The sequence below is a fragment of the Cataglyphis hispanica genome, chromosome 8 (genome assembly GCF_021464435.1).
Source record: "Cataglyphis hispanica isolate Lineage 1 chromosome 8, ULB_Chis1_1.0, whole genome shotgun sequence".
NCBI lineage: Eukaryota > Metazoa > Arthropoda > Insecta > Hymenoptera > Formicidae > Cataglyphis > Cataglyphis hispanica.
This window is the reverse complement of record NC_065961.1, coordinates 6,707,134-6,722,464: the sequence shown is the minus strand read 5'-3', so window position 1 is coordinate 6,722,464 and position 15,331 is coordinate 6,707,134. Positions and strand designations below refer to the sequence as shown.

At 38.0% G+C, this 15,331-nt stretch overlaps 1 long non-coding RNA gene across 2 annotated transcripts in view; it reads right to left on the bottom strand.

The window, feature by feature from the left end:
• The window catches only part of LOC126851592 (uncharacterized), a 98,397-nt gene that overhangs the window by 48,462 nt on the left and 34,604 nt on the right, over positions 1-15,331 (bottom strand). The gene's annotated exons all lie outside the window — the stretch shown is intronic.

The following is a 15,331-nucleotide window of genomic DNA, read 5'->3' as shown; positions in this document are numbered from 1 at the left end:
GAGCTATCACGACCCGATACATAATTTGTGTAAGTAATAAAGGCTGGCGAGATAAGAGCAGCTTGAGACGCGGAAGGGGAGTTAAGTCGAGATAGGGTAAACAATAAAAGGAGAAATTAGCGAGAGGATGATCTTCGGAGAAAACCGTCAAAAGAGAGGACGGTCACATAAACCGTCTCGGATTCACCAAACGGATTCACCACCGCCCTCATCCCTCCCATCCGATCTATCGGCACGCCGCCGACTTTACGACTCTCTCCTTCCTCTCCTAGATTCGATTTCCAGATTAATTAAGGATCGCTGGTCTGAAAGGACGCCCTCGAGATCCTTTCAATGGGGTCGAGTGTCCGTTCGTCCCGAGGGCGGCGTAACGAGCGCCGATTCGAATCGGTTTCACGAGACAGCGAGCCCGATAATGGACGGGCGAGTTTGATTTTCCTTCGGCTCAGGTAAGTCTATCTTACGATTCCATGCTTGCTTACTGATTACGAGCGTTTTCGTTGAAATCCCCAATTTAATAGCTCGCCCCACATACGCGAGAAGATTTTCGCGACTATCTAAAGTCTCTTGTATTCGAGAATAATAAGATATATTCTTTATCCCGATATTTTTGTTGTAACATAATATAAGATCGATTCTTCTTTTAGAAAAATCAGATAATTATAACTTTTTACGCTTTTCGTATTTTTTTATTATATGTTTATTTAATTAAGTCTCAGAATAAATTTTTATCAGAATGCAATACGTGAAAATTGACATTAATTAAAAAGTAATGCGTTTTATCGTTTTATATTCACAGATTATTAAACTAACTTATGATTTAGTTTCTTTAAAAAAATACGAAAGTCTATTTATCTTCAAAGTTATTAATGTTCTAATTTTCATTCTTAATATTTGTTTTATTATTTATAATCTATGATCTCTTTATAATTCAATAATTTGCGAGGAGAGATATAAGATTGATCTGAAACGACCTACATAATTCAAGCGAGGACAATAGTTGAGCACCAAACTCACAGCTGAATTGTAGACGACACGACGTTAGGGTGGCTTTGGGGTGCCCGAAGTCGAAGGTAGAGTCTCACCATTACCCTCTCGCTATTACTCCCTCTCCACTTTGCTATTGCGCGCCTTCTCTCTTGTAGAATAGGAGAGAGAATGCGCAGCCTTCGTATGATATATGCCCTTGTATGAACACGTACGATAGGTGCACGTCTGTGGCGCGTAGCACGACGATACATACAAGTGCGTGCCTACAAGCGCGCGCGTACAAGTACAATTGTATCCCGGAAGTGATGCCAGGAACTGATACGAAATCGATAGAACCCAGTTTCCGGCGACGTGACGTGTCGCCGTTTATGTCATTTCGCCCAACAGCAGCATCAACCGACGATAGGAACAACACTGTGCCAGCGATCTTCCAAGCGATTCGCCCGTCATTCGAGCACGCTTTGACTACAGAGATAGATAGGTAGGTAGATAGGTTCTCGCTCTCAAAAAGAGAGAATCGACGAGATTCCGGACCAACACGATAAGTTTCCTAAGAGATTTTGGTATAAAAATCGCGATATTTGTGACATAACTTCCGCAAATAAAAAGCTCAACATATGTAATATAACATAATCAGCTGATAAAATCATGTAATAAAAAAACAGGAAAAAATAAAATAATGTAAATTTAAATTAAAATTTAATTTTATAAAATTCTATCAAAGAGAATTTGAATAGTATAATGTTAATATTTTAAAATTTTATAGAGCGAACTAACGCCAATAAGTTATATGTATCGTTAAAAAATACGTCAGTTATAGAAATCAGATGAAATCAAATCGCCGTTGATCATGAAGAATAAAGCAATTACTCGGAATTAATATCGCACCTCGTATTTTCTTTCAATCAGTCCTCCCGCGAATACAAATCACCAGTCATAAATAATAACCGAATGCTTTTAATCGCGAACATTTAATATGAAGATTCGAAATTGAATGATCGGTTTAATTCGCAAGTATGAAATAGATATCCCATCTATCATAGAAAAATTATATTAACATATACATAAATTTTATAAATTAATTTTTCATATTTTAAAACTAAAATTATTGCACTTGTCTAGGAAGAAATAATGATAAAATTGAATTAATCGATATTAATTTCGTCGAGTCTACCTATCAGAAATTTGTCTTCATCAAGTTCAAATCGACTATAATACCTGCGTAATTCTCTTTCGATGACAAACTTGGGAAACGTAGCACGATTGGCAAACAGAAAACCCGCATACCGATAAGGAATCACGATGTTGACGGCACATTGCGACCGATCGATTTCCGAACGCTAAATTTGTTGCTGAAAATATCATCGCTAGTTTCTTTTCTTCTATTTCACCATACTTCAGATATTTTCTTATGTACAATAAAATTTATTTAATTAAAAAAAAAATAATTGCTAAATTTTATATTTTTATAATACATCGTCAAATAATGTATGTATTTTAAATTAAATTTGTCAACAAAAACTTAAGTATATGCAGGATGAGCCTAAACGTTCCGACTAGACTTTGAGATTTTATAGGAAATTTAATTCTCAAACAAAAAGTTTCGTTTCGATCTATCCTGTATTTTTGAAAAAATAATACAACGACTCATGCCATATAACTTATCTTTACATCTCTTACACAGATTGAAAATATAATTTAAAATTTTATCGGTTATATCGAAACTTTCGAAAGGTACTTGGATAGAAAAATTCTCGTGTTGAAAGAGTCACCAATCTCTTTTAGAATGATAGTTTGTGCCCAATAAAAAACTACGAGGAAATAATTCTCGAAAAATTATTAACACAACAAGAAATTTCAAGTTTTTGATCTATAACGTCATCTACAATGTCGCGAGTTTATAAAAGATTTTATTAAGCAGTCGAAACCACTCACTCTGATATTAAAGGAGTTTTATGAAAACTGGCAAGAGAGATATTGGTTAGACAGATTAAAGGAAAAACTTCACGATAATTCAACTTTACTATTCCGGCTTTTGTTTTCCATTGTATTCTTTTCGCAAGCGCGATCGACGAGATTGGAGGACCCACAGATTTTTATATATTATACGATAAAATAATATTAATAAATTAAATATAATATATAGAAATCTGTGAGAGTATCCGCAAACATTAATTTTTTTATTAATGAAACGAACTAAATTCGATAAAAATAAGTAAAATAAATAAATCAAATTGTAATGCATAAAGTACCTATATAAGAACTTTATCACTTTACTTCGGCACTTAATTACAATACCTAATAAATATTAGTAAGAAAAAAAAGTACAGAATATAAAATTAAAAGTTTAATGCAACAAAGATAAAATAGTCTGTATATATGTTAATTAGATACACAGATACGAGAATATATATGTGAGAGTATATGTATCAAAAACATCGACTAAATTTTATAAATCAAAATAAAATTAAAATTATTTTAGCAACAAAATAATAGAAAGTTGTCATACAGATTTCAGAGAGCCTTGTACATCTTTCGCAAAAAGAATGACATAGCTTTCTGAATTCTGACAGGCAATGGAAAGCAAATCCGCGGAATCTGAATACACAACTGGATTCCTGTCGGTAGTTTATATAAACCAACCTTCCACGATCTACGTTTCCTCGTTTCCTTTCTAGTGAAATATCTTCAGGTAGCTCGCTGTTATGCCAGAAGAGCAATATGAAGGCAGTCACCGCGAAAATAGTAAGAGGAGAGCTATCGGCTTAGTTATTTATATCAAACCATTAAAGTCTACGTAGCTATTTAAATCAGCTTTTTTCGTTCCTATCCTTTTGTATCCTTTTTTTTACCGTTTTACTCTCCTATTTTATATATAAAAATTTGTGCCATTTTTTGCTATTTATTTATTTTCAAAGAACATTAAAAAAATTGTTATTTGCGTATTTCTTAATATTAATATAAATTTTTTATAAAAAGAAAAGGGAGACTCAAGAAAGTGAAAACATAAAAGACAGGTATATACGGTAAAAAGTACTTTCACAAAGCTCGTGTAGATTGGCACTTGACGAAAGTCACATTGCGCTCCAGCAGTCCCAGAGAATGTTTTTTAGAAAGGATCTCCTTAAGAAGGATTCTGAGCGAGACCAGAAAGCACCGAAGTTTTCGAGTAATCGCGGTTATTACTCGAAGTGCAGTTGTAGAAGTTCCACGGTAAATAACGAGCGAATTAGAATTATTGTCGAAAGAAAGTAGAGGATACTTTGTGTGAAATTTCACAAAGTTCCGGATAGTCCGCCTTCCAATAATGTACTCTGTTTCCATCTTAGATGTCACGCGGTTTTCACGAATTGTCTCTGGCAAAACTGAGAAGAAGCATCCTTTTATAATGAAAATATCAACCACGAAGAAATCTGTTTCTTGTATTTTATAAATATATTATTATACAATTTATACAAGGATATGATGCGTGTTATTATTTGAATGTCCAGAACAATAAATATATAAAAATCTTTACATTTTCAATGAGCGTAATTGATCAAAGCTAATATTTCATAATATGATTTTATCACTGATCAAGTTAATGTGACATTAAAATATGGCTTGAAATCGCATGACTTGATGCAGTATCTCTTCTTTTAGATCCATGTCGAAGGATCATTTTATGACCCTTATGATAAAGAATGACCCCTCGCGTTCTTTGATATCCCCAGCAACAAGGAATTGCCTCGACAGTAAGAACTTATCGTATCCGCAAAATCTCTCCCGTCGTCATCCAGAGAGTAAGAAAACTTATCAGATTGCTCGTAAAAAGTTATTTTCCGAAAATGAACTTGCCGGCCGACAATCTCTACCAGCGTGAACAATACCCTGTAGGGTTCAGGGACGGAGATACGCAATGAGATGATTCTGTCAGTTGGCCCATTGATCGAATCGATAATTCTTACAGAGTCGACCAACTTTCGGCGACATACTTTACTTATTGTTAGTTCTACTTCAGGTACGCTTGCTTTTGTCTATTCTTATGAAAAAAGTAAATAGGAAACTTAGAGAAGAATCTTAAATTCACGAGATAATGCATTTGAGAAATATATATTTAATTTCCTTGCATAAAGAAAAAAAGGAAGAGCATGTATTTGTCTGTGCGTAGTGAATATTTAGTTATTAAAATAATTTCAATCACATATATGTGTAATATATATATTACTAGATATTTTTTTTTAAAATTCATCTTTTTTTCTCATATTTATCCAGATGCATGAAATATCGTAAATTTAAAAAAAAAGAATAATTTTTTTCTCACTCGTTTATAATCTCATCGTTTTGATGTTTATTCGCACCCCGAGGCTTTTGGGCTAACCCTCAAGGATCAGAATTGCGAGCTCGAATCTTTTCAAATCTCACGTGATTTGCCGTGAAACAAAAAGATTACAGAGATATCCCGCGCATAAAGACGAGCCTGTGAAATCTCGCGAGAGCATGGAAGAGAAATAGATAGAGATCGTAGACAATAATGAAATGACTATTTTGCTTTACGAGGAAAGGTAAATTCAAACTTATTAGGCTGCAGCTTATCGAGATCGAACGTTTCGTAAAGCAATTTTTGAATCCGCAATCTCTTCTAGACATCCACGACAACTTTGCTTCTCTATTTCCATTTTCTCGTCGCACAGTGGGGAAGATTATACAGAACAGATCAGAAGAAGAAGCAGGCAAAGTGTCTCATCCCACATGGCCACAATATCCACAAGAGCGAGGCTATCCTTGTCTCTAAAAGCGTCCCATCGAAAGCAATGCGAAGTGCGGTTTTATTTGCCAAGAAAACACTCTGTGAGACGTTATAAAGTATCATGCGGCAACAAGATAGTGGCTCGTCTTCTCGCGCTTGTCTCGTCGAAAAAAAAAATACGTACATTGAAATATTTCTAGCGAGAAAAGATTCAATTTCGCTCACGAATTAAATATCGAATAAAACTCGACCGCGAATATAATAACGTCAGCTCGCGTTCTGCCGCGAAAAATAAGAGAAATGTCCAATCTCCGGCGAGGGCAATTCCCGAAAATCGCGCGGCCGCATGCGCGATTTTGCGTAATCATCCGGAATCGCCGTCGCGGGAAATTGCGGCGGATTAGACGCCTTATTTCGCCCCGGGGGCGGCGCGAGCTCTCGCCCGACTTTATTCTAATTAGTCACCGGAAAGCTCGGGAAGAGCGATACTTTGCCAGAGTGTCGAGGTGGGAGCGCTCCCGGTAGAACGAAAGGAAACTCGAGAGAGTGAGAAAGGCGAAGGAATGGCCGGAAATAGTCGAGCTCGTTCTACCGCGTATAGTCTCCCTATCTCTCTCGCGAATAATTCTCAGGGCGAATAATGGAGTGGACCCGTTCAAAAGACCCATAAATTTCACGAAACGTGTTACCTGCTGCGGTAGCTCCGCATGTCTTGATGGCATTCTTGAATATATCGGTGTAGCGTTATGTTAACGGAATAAGAAGAAAGATAACAAGAGAGAGAGAGAGAGAGAGAGAGAGAGAGAGAGAGAGAGAGGGCAAACATGGTCGTGTTGGATACGGTAGTTGCGCGGTCCATGGTATTCTATAGCGGAAACACAAGTGAGCGAGTTAAACAGCCGGAGGCTAATAATTCCCTGGCTGCTAACTGCCATGAGGCACAAGGGCCAGTCAAGTCTCGGAACCCCTTTCGGCTATGTTTAAGGACTGGCGCAGTAATAATTTCGCGTGTGTATGCTCTGCTAATTAAGGGCGTGACGTCGACACCGGAAGACAATCGATAATATTCGCGAGACGGGTCTCTTTGCGCCGGTAACAGACCGGTGACACGCCCGAGTCACTGGCTGGTAGTGATCGTTTCAATTGTATCAGAGATTATTCGCGCTTAACGGCCTCGCGGCGAATTACATCCGCAGGCTCTTTTCCGCACGCCGGTATTTCCGGCGCTTTGATATACAGTAACTTTATGTATGTGTGTGTGCGTGTGTGTGTGTGTGTGTGTGTGCGCGCGCGCGCGCGCGTTCGTTAATTGGCAGGCAATGTGCCTCTTGTTCCTGCTTTGAGACAATCAACCGTATTTGGGTACGCGGATATGTAGCGCGCATGCTACACTTTGACCAGAGCAGATTATTCGTAATCAAGACGCGCGATAGTAGATACTCGTCTAGTATTCGTGTAGAAGCCCTGACGCGAAAAACACTGTAAAAATATCATGGCAAAATTATTTTTCTAAATAGCGTCTAATTGGAAATAACTTTTACACATTAAAACTGTAAAATTCTGGAAAAAGTATTGTTTGAGTTTTGAAGTTATAAATTACGATACCTATTTCTTAAATGAGAAATCTAATCTTGTTAACTATCGCGATAATAAATACGCGTTGAGAACCAAGATAGAAAAACATTTACTCAATAGAAGTAACGACGCCAGAATAGCACACGCCCCGTTGCCCATTATTTTCTCGCCATCGGAAACTTTTTCATTAATAGTCATCAGAGTAATGGGACACCACATGCAACGGTACACTCGCTGCTTTGTTTCGCACATTTTCTCGTATGTATAGTATCGCAATATAGAACTTGAACGTAAACTTGAAGCGTCGCTCGGCAAAGCGTATGAGAGTGTTGATCGAGCTTAGGAATCCGTCGAAATCGCGCGAGTGGTAAGAGTGCTTTACCGGCAATCTGAGCAGAATGTCGGAAGGAATCGTGGAACCGGATGATTCAATCAATTTGGTAGAATACCTCCGATGCCCGCGAGTCGAGCGGGAATTGGATCGAAGCGCAATGAACTTTGCGCGCTTTCGGCTTGCGTTCGCGATTTTCCCTTTTAATCCCTTGATCCCCTTCTTAGCCCCAATTCGTTGTATTTGTCGCGCTTGTTTATTACATACTCCCTTCTTTTACGTTTCTTCTTTCTAGTTTTGGGTGAATAACCGGTCACACTACAGTGAATTGATACTCGTGTGCGTTTTATAAAAAAATAATAAAAAATTATGTAATAAATGCAATTTCTCTCTTCTCTTATTTTCTTTATCTCCTCTCATTTTATAGCAACATTATGTAATGGATATTGTGAAATTAATAAATTATAAAAATTTTATATCATGCATAATTATGTTATATAATAATTATGCAATTATTAATTGTAGCTCTGATTTACGCTAAAATGATAATGATAAAATGATAAAATTAATTTCAGTTGAGAGAATTTTTTATTTCAAGCCATTGTGAGCGAATATACATATATCTGTTAAAAAACATAAACACGATGATGACATAGCATGATAGCAACTGTAACAAAAAAGCGATCTGCAACGTTGCCCAACAAAAAATCGCTCCTCATCGCCGAACATTAATTACTTCGTTCGAGAAAAATCGAATTACCGTGAATGGCGAAGTTCGTTTATTGCATTGCAAACTAAAAGAAGCAGGCGCGTTGTGCGAGATATGCCAAGAAGATATGTCGATGATCCTTTCAGCCGACGATGGTAGTTTGTTTTCTTCGCAGTAGCAACAAAAAGGAGAGGAGAAAGACAAGGAGAAGAAAAAGGAAACGTAAGACAGAGAGCAGGAATAAGCAGGAAGATGAAAAGAGACGACGACGACGACGACGACGACGACGACGACGACGACGACTACAGGGTAGGAGATCTACAATCTTTGAGCGAGAATGGAAAGGCGATGAGAACGAGCGCTGGAGGGAAGGGCGATAGGGGGCTGAAAACAATTAGCCTAGCACCCTATCTCACCCTGGCATGCATCAGAGAGTGGGAGAGTACCCGCTGCTTTCGAGGTGGGAAAAGGAGACTGCTGGAGATGAGCCTCCATGAATATATCGATATCCCATTAGATGATCCCCCTTCTTCTCCATCCATCCCGGCTTTCTCGCCTCCTCCTGCCGCATCCTCACCTTGTTACCCGCCTCTGGTTGCCACTAGACTGTTTAAAGAGTAGCTAGAAGCCAGTGCGCGAGGGCGCTCGGATGAACACACCGGTATGGATCTTGATCGCCGGTGACGAGAAAACGAGGAAGGATAAAGGAGAGGAGAACGGCGGCTTGTGTGTTGATAATTCCAGGATGTTCGATTCTAGAATGCAGTCCGCCAGGGTGGAGTTCCGGATCGCATCCGCCGGCATCGACGCAGACTAACGGCACCCGACCTAATCCCGACATTAATGCCACGGCAGGCAACCGGAACCCACTTTGCACCTACAAACCACCCCGGATCCTCGCTAGTCATTTTAGCCCTTCCACTGGCGCGATGGAAAACGAAAGAGAGGGCTCCGCTGCGATCGAGCGAAACGATCGTTTCGCTTGTAAGGTTACCCTTCTCTCCTTTTTTACCGCCGCGCAAAGAGAGATATCCCTCGGTCGCATATAACCAACCCATTATATTTTCGATCACGTCCCAGATACAGATTCTCGAAGACGCAGCAACGAGATACTCGCTCCTGACCTCGGGGACGAACGAGATCTATCCAGCGAGCGACCGCACCGATTTAGCAAAGCGCCCGCGCAAATTATTCGTGCTTCCTTCCTTCCTGGTGCGCGAAAAGCACGTGCTGCTAACTTTTTTCATTTCGTACTCTCGAGACCACTTTGCTACGTCTGCGAGTGTGTTTAACGTCGGAAAAATTTCGTTCGCTTCCCAGCAACGATGAAACTTCATCTACTTTCCCTTAAATAAGCGTCCAGGGTGGCCATTGCGTTATTGCAAGGACAATTATGCAAGTATCTTCTTCGATTTTCGCGATCGATTAAAATTTGCGCAAATTGCTCATAATACAAAATCATAAATCAATAAAACATAAACTATTATGGATAATGTAAAATATTATTTAATTGGTCTTGAATAAGATGTGTGAATAAAACATTACGATTTAAAAAAATCTCGTTATTCAGATATTAAGATATTATTAATTTAGATGCTATAAAATAATAATTTTTAATTTTTAATCTTTATATTAATCTCTATACATTGATTTCTTCTACCAAAAAAAAATGTTAATAATATAATTCTCTTAAAATTCTGGACTGTTTTATCTCGATTCGATACGTATTCAATATTTGAAGCATTTGCAGTGCCAACATTCGCAGATTTATGAATCAACCTGTACGTACAGGTGCACGATAAGATTGGAGTCCTCTCTGCTTTCTGCTCGATATTCCACAAGTTTTCCGCCCTTTCCACCCCATTACCCCATAGTCAGCCGGGTAAGGAGGCTCACTTTATTTTTGACCACGTATCGAGATAGCTAGGAATTTCATTTTTCGCTTCCCTAGGGGTATAGTTACGTTTAGATCAGGATATCATCCTTGCACACTACTTCTCGCCTCGAAAGAAATATTATTCTACGAGATTTTCTTTCTTTCTTTCCTTTGCGCACTTTTTATTTATTTTTTCGTTCTGTATATTTCCCATTATCTTGACTATCATGATGTCGATACGTGCACTGTAATTTAACGCGAAGAAACCACGTTTTTGTATAGCAAAAAATCTATATGTATGTGCAAAATTAGAAATTAAAACAGGACTTTTCAAAATTGTATAGATTTTAGCAAAATATTTACTATTATTTTAGCATATTTTTATTATTACACTATCGACATTTTTCAGGAATAATTTAAAACCATTTGGGCATAGCCATAGAACGAGTTATTTTCGTTACATTTTTATGCTTGATTTGGTTACATCCTTGCCGAAAATCCCATTTCGCAATAGTTTTTTACGAGCTGCTTAACTACTCGTATAAACAGACTCTGCTCGTAAAAATGAGCGCGAGAAAGGTGGCTGGAAACAAGAACGGAGCGTTAATTAACTCTGGCTCGATACTAAAGGCACGAAAAATGTTACTTTCAAGCTACCCATTAACCATGTAGAAATAGATATTTATAAAAAGTAAAAAAAAAAAAAAACAGAGAGCGAGAACAATGTCGCGTGACTCGCACGATAACGAAGCGAAAGTGGTCTTATTTCTGTGAGAATGTTGGCTGAGAAGATTGCACTCCATCCATCAGTATGATCCGAGAGATATTGCGATTCACATATACAACCGAAAGAGCACAATAGAAATGCTCGCGCACGCGTATCATTTAGATTTATTAACTGCAATGAGAAAAATTCCTGTTCGCGTAATCCGTTAGAAGCTAAAAATGCAATGGTATACGAATCTACAACCAGTCTATTCGTAGTAGAAATTATACCGTGTCCCGAAATTTAATGTCAAAATTTTGGGAGCACGTAGGTGATAGTAGATAAATTAAGAAAAAGAATCCTTTAGAGAAAGAAATACAAAATTTTTCATCAAAAAGCCTTAAGCAACATTAAAATTATTATGTTTAAAAAGTAACATGAGTTAAAAGTTGTAGAGCATGGAATGGAGAAAAGAGAATGAATTAAAAAATCTTCCTGAAGTAAAATTGAAGAAGATTGTAAATAAATATGTGACAACGCGAGATGATTGTATTATCCTGTTTACTTTAGTTTATGTTACATTTCTGCTGTCATTAAAGAAGTAATAATATGGATAAATAAATAAGACATAACTTGAAATGAAAAAAGCTCTTTTTTTCACTTATTTATTATTTATTTAAGTAAATAAATATTAAAGGGTGCAACAGGATGCAAAAAATCTCACGTTGTCGCATATTTATTTACTATAATCTAATTTTATCTCGGGAGGATTATAATTCCCTTTCTCTTTTCTTAATTCCATGCTCTACTTTTATGTCATGATATTTTTCGATAAACCTAATAATTATAATATTGTTTTAAGTTTTTTGGTGGAAAATTTGTTTGTTTCTTTTTTTTTGCGATTTTCTTCAAAACGAAGTAAAAATGAGCAAGTTTCTAAAGAACTTTATTTCTTAGTTTATCAATCCCTACACTCCCGAAATTTTGACATTTAATTTCGGGACACTTCGTATATTTATAATATAAATTAGTATAATATAAATTTAGTGCTAAATATGCAGCTGTTCGATTTTGATTTTTCTTCTCTCTGACACTTAAGTAAGGAAGACTTGTTACATTTTTCTTGAATCTAAAATAAATCACGCAAAAGTAAACTTGCGTTTATTATAAGTAGCGTTTCGCAAAAAAATTAACACACTGTTGAACAATGTTTCGTCTACTAAATTTTATTAAAATTCTAGTCTTGCGACAGAAAGTGGAAAGTTTAATAATCACCGACGAAACACATTTATTCATGTAAGAACGATATTCTCGGCGGACAAATTACAACATGAATCCTATTCTCGGTACATTCCCCCTTCCTCTCATTCACTCACTCACTCACTTACTCTCTCTCTCTCTCTCTCTCTCTCTCTCTCTCTCTCTCTGCATCTTAAAGGTAAATCTAATTTTTACTCGTTATGCGGCAAATTCATTCGTAGCAATGGTCTACTTGCCGTTCCTCTTCTCTCTCTCTCTCTCTCTTCTCTTCTCTACCTTCTCCACCTCTTCAGGTTTCACATAAGCCGCGGGCTCTCCGTTAGCGAGTACATCTTCCAAGAGACGACGAGAGACTCCCGTAACCGGTGACTCAATCTCATTTACAAATGGACCAGTCACCCGCGGCAATTTCTGTAATATACTTAACCGTACTCGCGCGGTTTCTCTCCTCTCTATACTCCTTCACCACTTACCTAGCTGTTCTGGGATGGGATTACATTGTCTGTGGACACTCCTCGTCGACTACGGGATGGCAATTCGCGCAATATGCATCATCTCGCGAGGCCGCGTCACGTATATTACGCGAAAGTACGCGTGTACAAGCGTTATTGTGTAAATGTAACGAAATGTGCGAGATTTCGTGGCGCGGACTGGACGGCTACGGCCGTCAATTTTGAGCAAACAGTAGGCAGGTGAACGCATCGACGTGACGGCCATGTGGCCATGTGACGGGGATTAGGGATCGATCGTGGACACGCGCGATTGGGGAAACGCGCGGAGAGAAAAGTTTCGCGCTCGGAGAACGAACGGGCCTTGTCGGCTTACGGACGGACGGACTTGACGTGCCGGATCTATTATTTGCGGATTTAACGCGCCGATATTCGCATACGAAAGCTTTCGTCCCGCCACCTGTCGATTTGCGGAAATAAATCCAAATTCGCGTAAATCAAGACAAGCGAGAAATTGTCCGCTCGTTGACATTGTTTTGAGAAAAGAATTTATCAATTATAAATAATTAATACACAACAATATATATTATAATAATATATATATATATATACTGTCAATTTCTTTATCTTTCTTAAAACTCTCATAATTTTTGCAAATTCCTACATTAAATTCATAAAGCAATGCAATAAAATTTTTTCATCGCTGATTTTCTTTCATCAAGATTATTATTTCTTTCAACAACTTGGGAATTTGCAAAACGCGAAATGATAAAGAGAATATTAATCTCTCATTCTACGCAGATGGAAATATTGTATATATATCGTAGTACTGATCATATATGGTACTTTGATAATAGCATAATTATTTGCGACGTGGAGTAGCAATTAACCTAATGCGAATAGCGCTTGCCGCTAATCCCAATGCAAATATTACCATATGAAAGTGCAGTTGCTAAACCAGCTTACGATCTTCGCGCAAGGGATGATATTACGGGCTCTCATTTAATCCGTCGTGTCATCCAAGAACATCGAGGTTTAATCATTTAATTAACTGATTGACGATACAGTGTTAATTAAATCTCGCAATAATCGAAAGTACGCAGTGATGTCGGAACGAATCAGAGTATGCGTCAAAACGTTTACGGCGCAATTCAATTTGACAATAGTGAGCGAATTGTATTAAAATAGGCTTTGAAACGAACGAATAAGAGGCAATTACGACAAAGTGATTTTCGACAGCCGACTCGTCAAACTATAGCCAAAGGACTATTTATTTGACGTGCGCTTTAATTCAACTTTTCCACATCCCAGCGTCAAAAATAATTAAACACTTTAGAATTATATTTAATTTTCGCAAAAAGTAACGTTTCGCATATGCAAAATGCATATAGTCCGTGCAACCAACTATGCTTTTAACGTGTAAGCCTTTTTACAGCGAGTTTAGGATTCGCCGGATGGCTTTTTCCAAGGGCTTAAGTTTTCCTAATGAACTTACACATGTAATTTATGGATATCGGAGCTTTCCGCACTTTTTCCACCGTCCGCTTCAAGCGGCGACGTTTAAATCCGCGAGCTATTAACGTGTACACGAGCGAGAACACGCAGTCACGCGTGAGCAAAAGCAATTAGATTCAAATGCGATGTCGTACAAGTAAATTCGAGTCATTCGTTTGCCTCAAAGGCAAAACTTATAATTTGCTTTACCTAGGCAATCGTAAGTAACATTATCAAGTGGTCTACGACAAGTGTGACATTTAGAATGCAGATCGTTCTCTCGCTTTCGTGAACTTTCTGAATGTATATACCGTTGAAAATTATACGCCCGCAACTCGAGACATTCGCGAAATAATTACGAAAATAAATATTCGCAATGTATTTAGGTGAAAACATTTGAAAGAAATGATCACTTATTTTTCTATTCAAATTTTTTTTCGAAATACGGTAGCTAAGTGTTCTCGTAAATTTGCTCTACGCTTCATAATTTAATCTAACACTTTCTAATAAGAATAAAATATTTATATAACAGATAGAAATTATTTCATCATAAAATTAATTAATGGTATAGTTGCTAATTTCTTGTACTACAATTTACACTCGAGTACTATCTTGGAATGCTAAATGGAGTGAGCTTGATACAAGATATATTCCCGCCACAAACCTCAATTGCAATCTACAATGTGGACCATCGTCCTAGTTCAGAAGCAGACTTACTGGAGCGAAGATATGGCATAGAACTAGCATTCCTATGCATATTTGAAGAATCATCCCCGTCTAACGTCCCACTGAAAGTATAATCAACCTTGAAATGGAAAGCGCTTGTCGCAGAGGGAAAAGCCTCGAACGCGCGAGACGCGAGGGGAAAGAATCGGGAAAATTGCAAAAGTTTAAAAAGCGTAGTGCGGATGAAGAAGTCGGACTGCAGTCGCTAGTTGCGGGAATCTGTCAAGAAGCTGACAGCGTTTATTAGACGGAAAAGAGGCGAGCGCGGAGAGAATTAAACGTTAGCGTGGGAAAACCTCGAAGCGGTCCGAGACGGGCGGTAAGTCTGCGCGAAAACGGCGATGACCATGAAAAGATATTTCAGCGAGCTTCTTCGCGACGGAAAGCCCCGGGGCGGAGATTTGAGGAGCATAAAAGGATTTCGAAGGATGACGCAATCGGGGAGGAGCTCGCGTAAAATCGTGGCAATTTTCAAAAAAGCTCCGC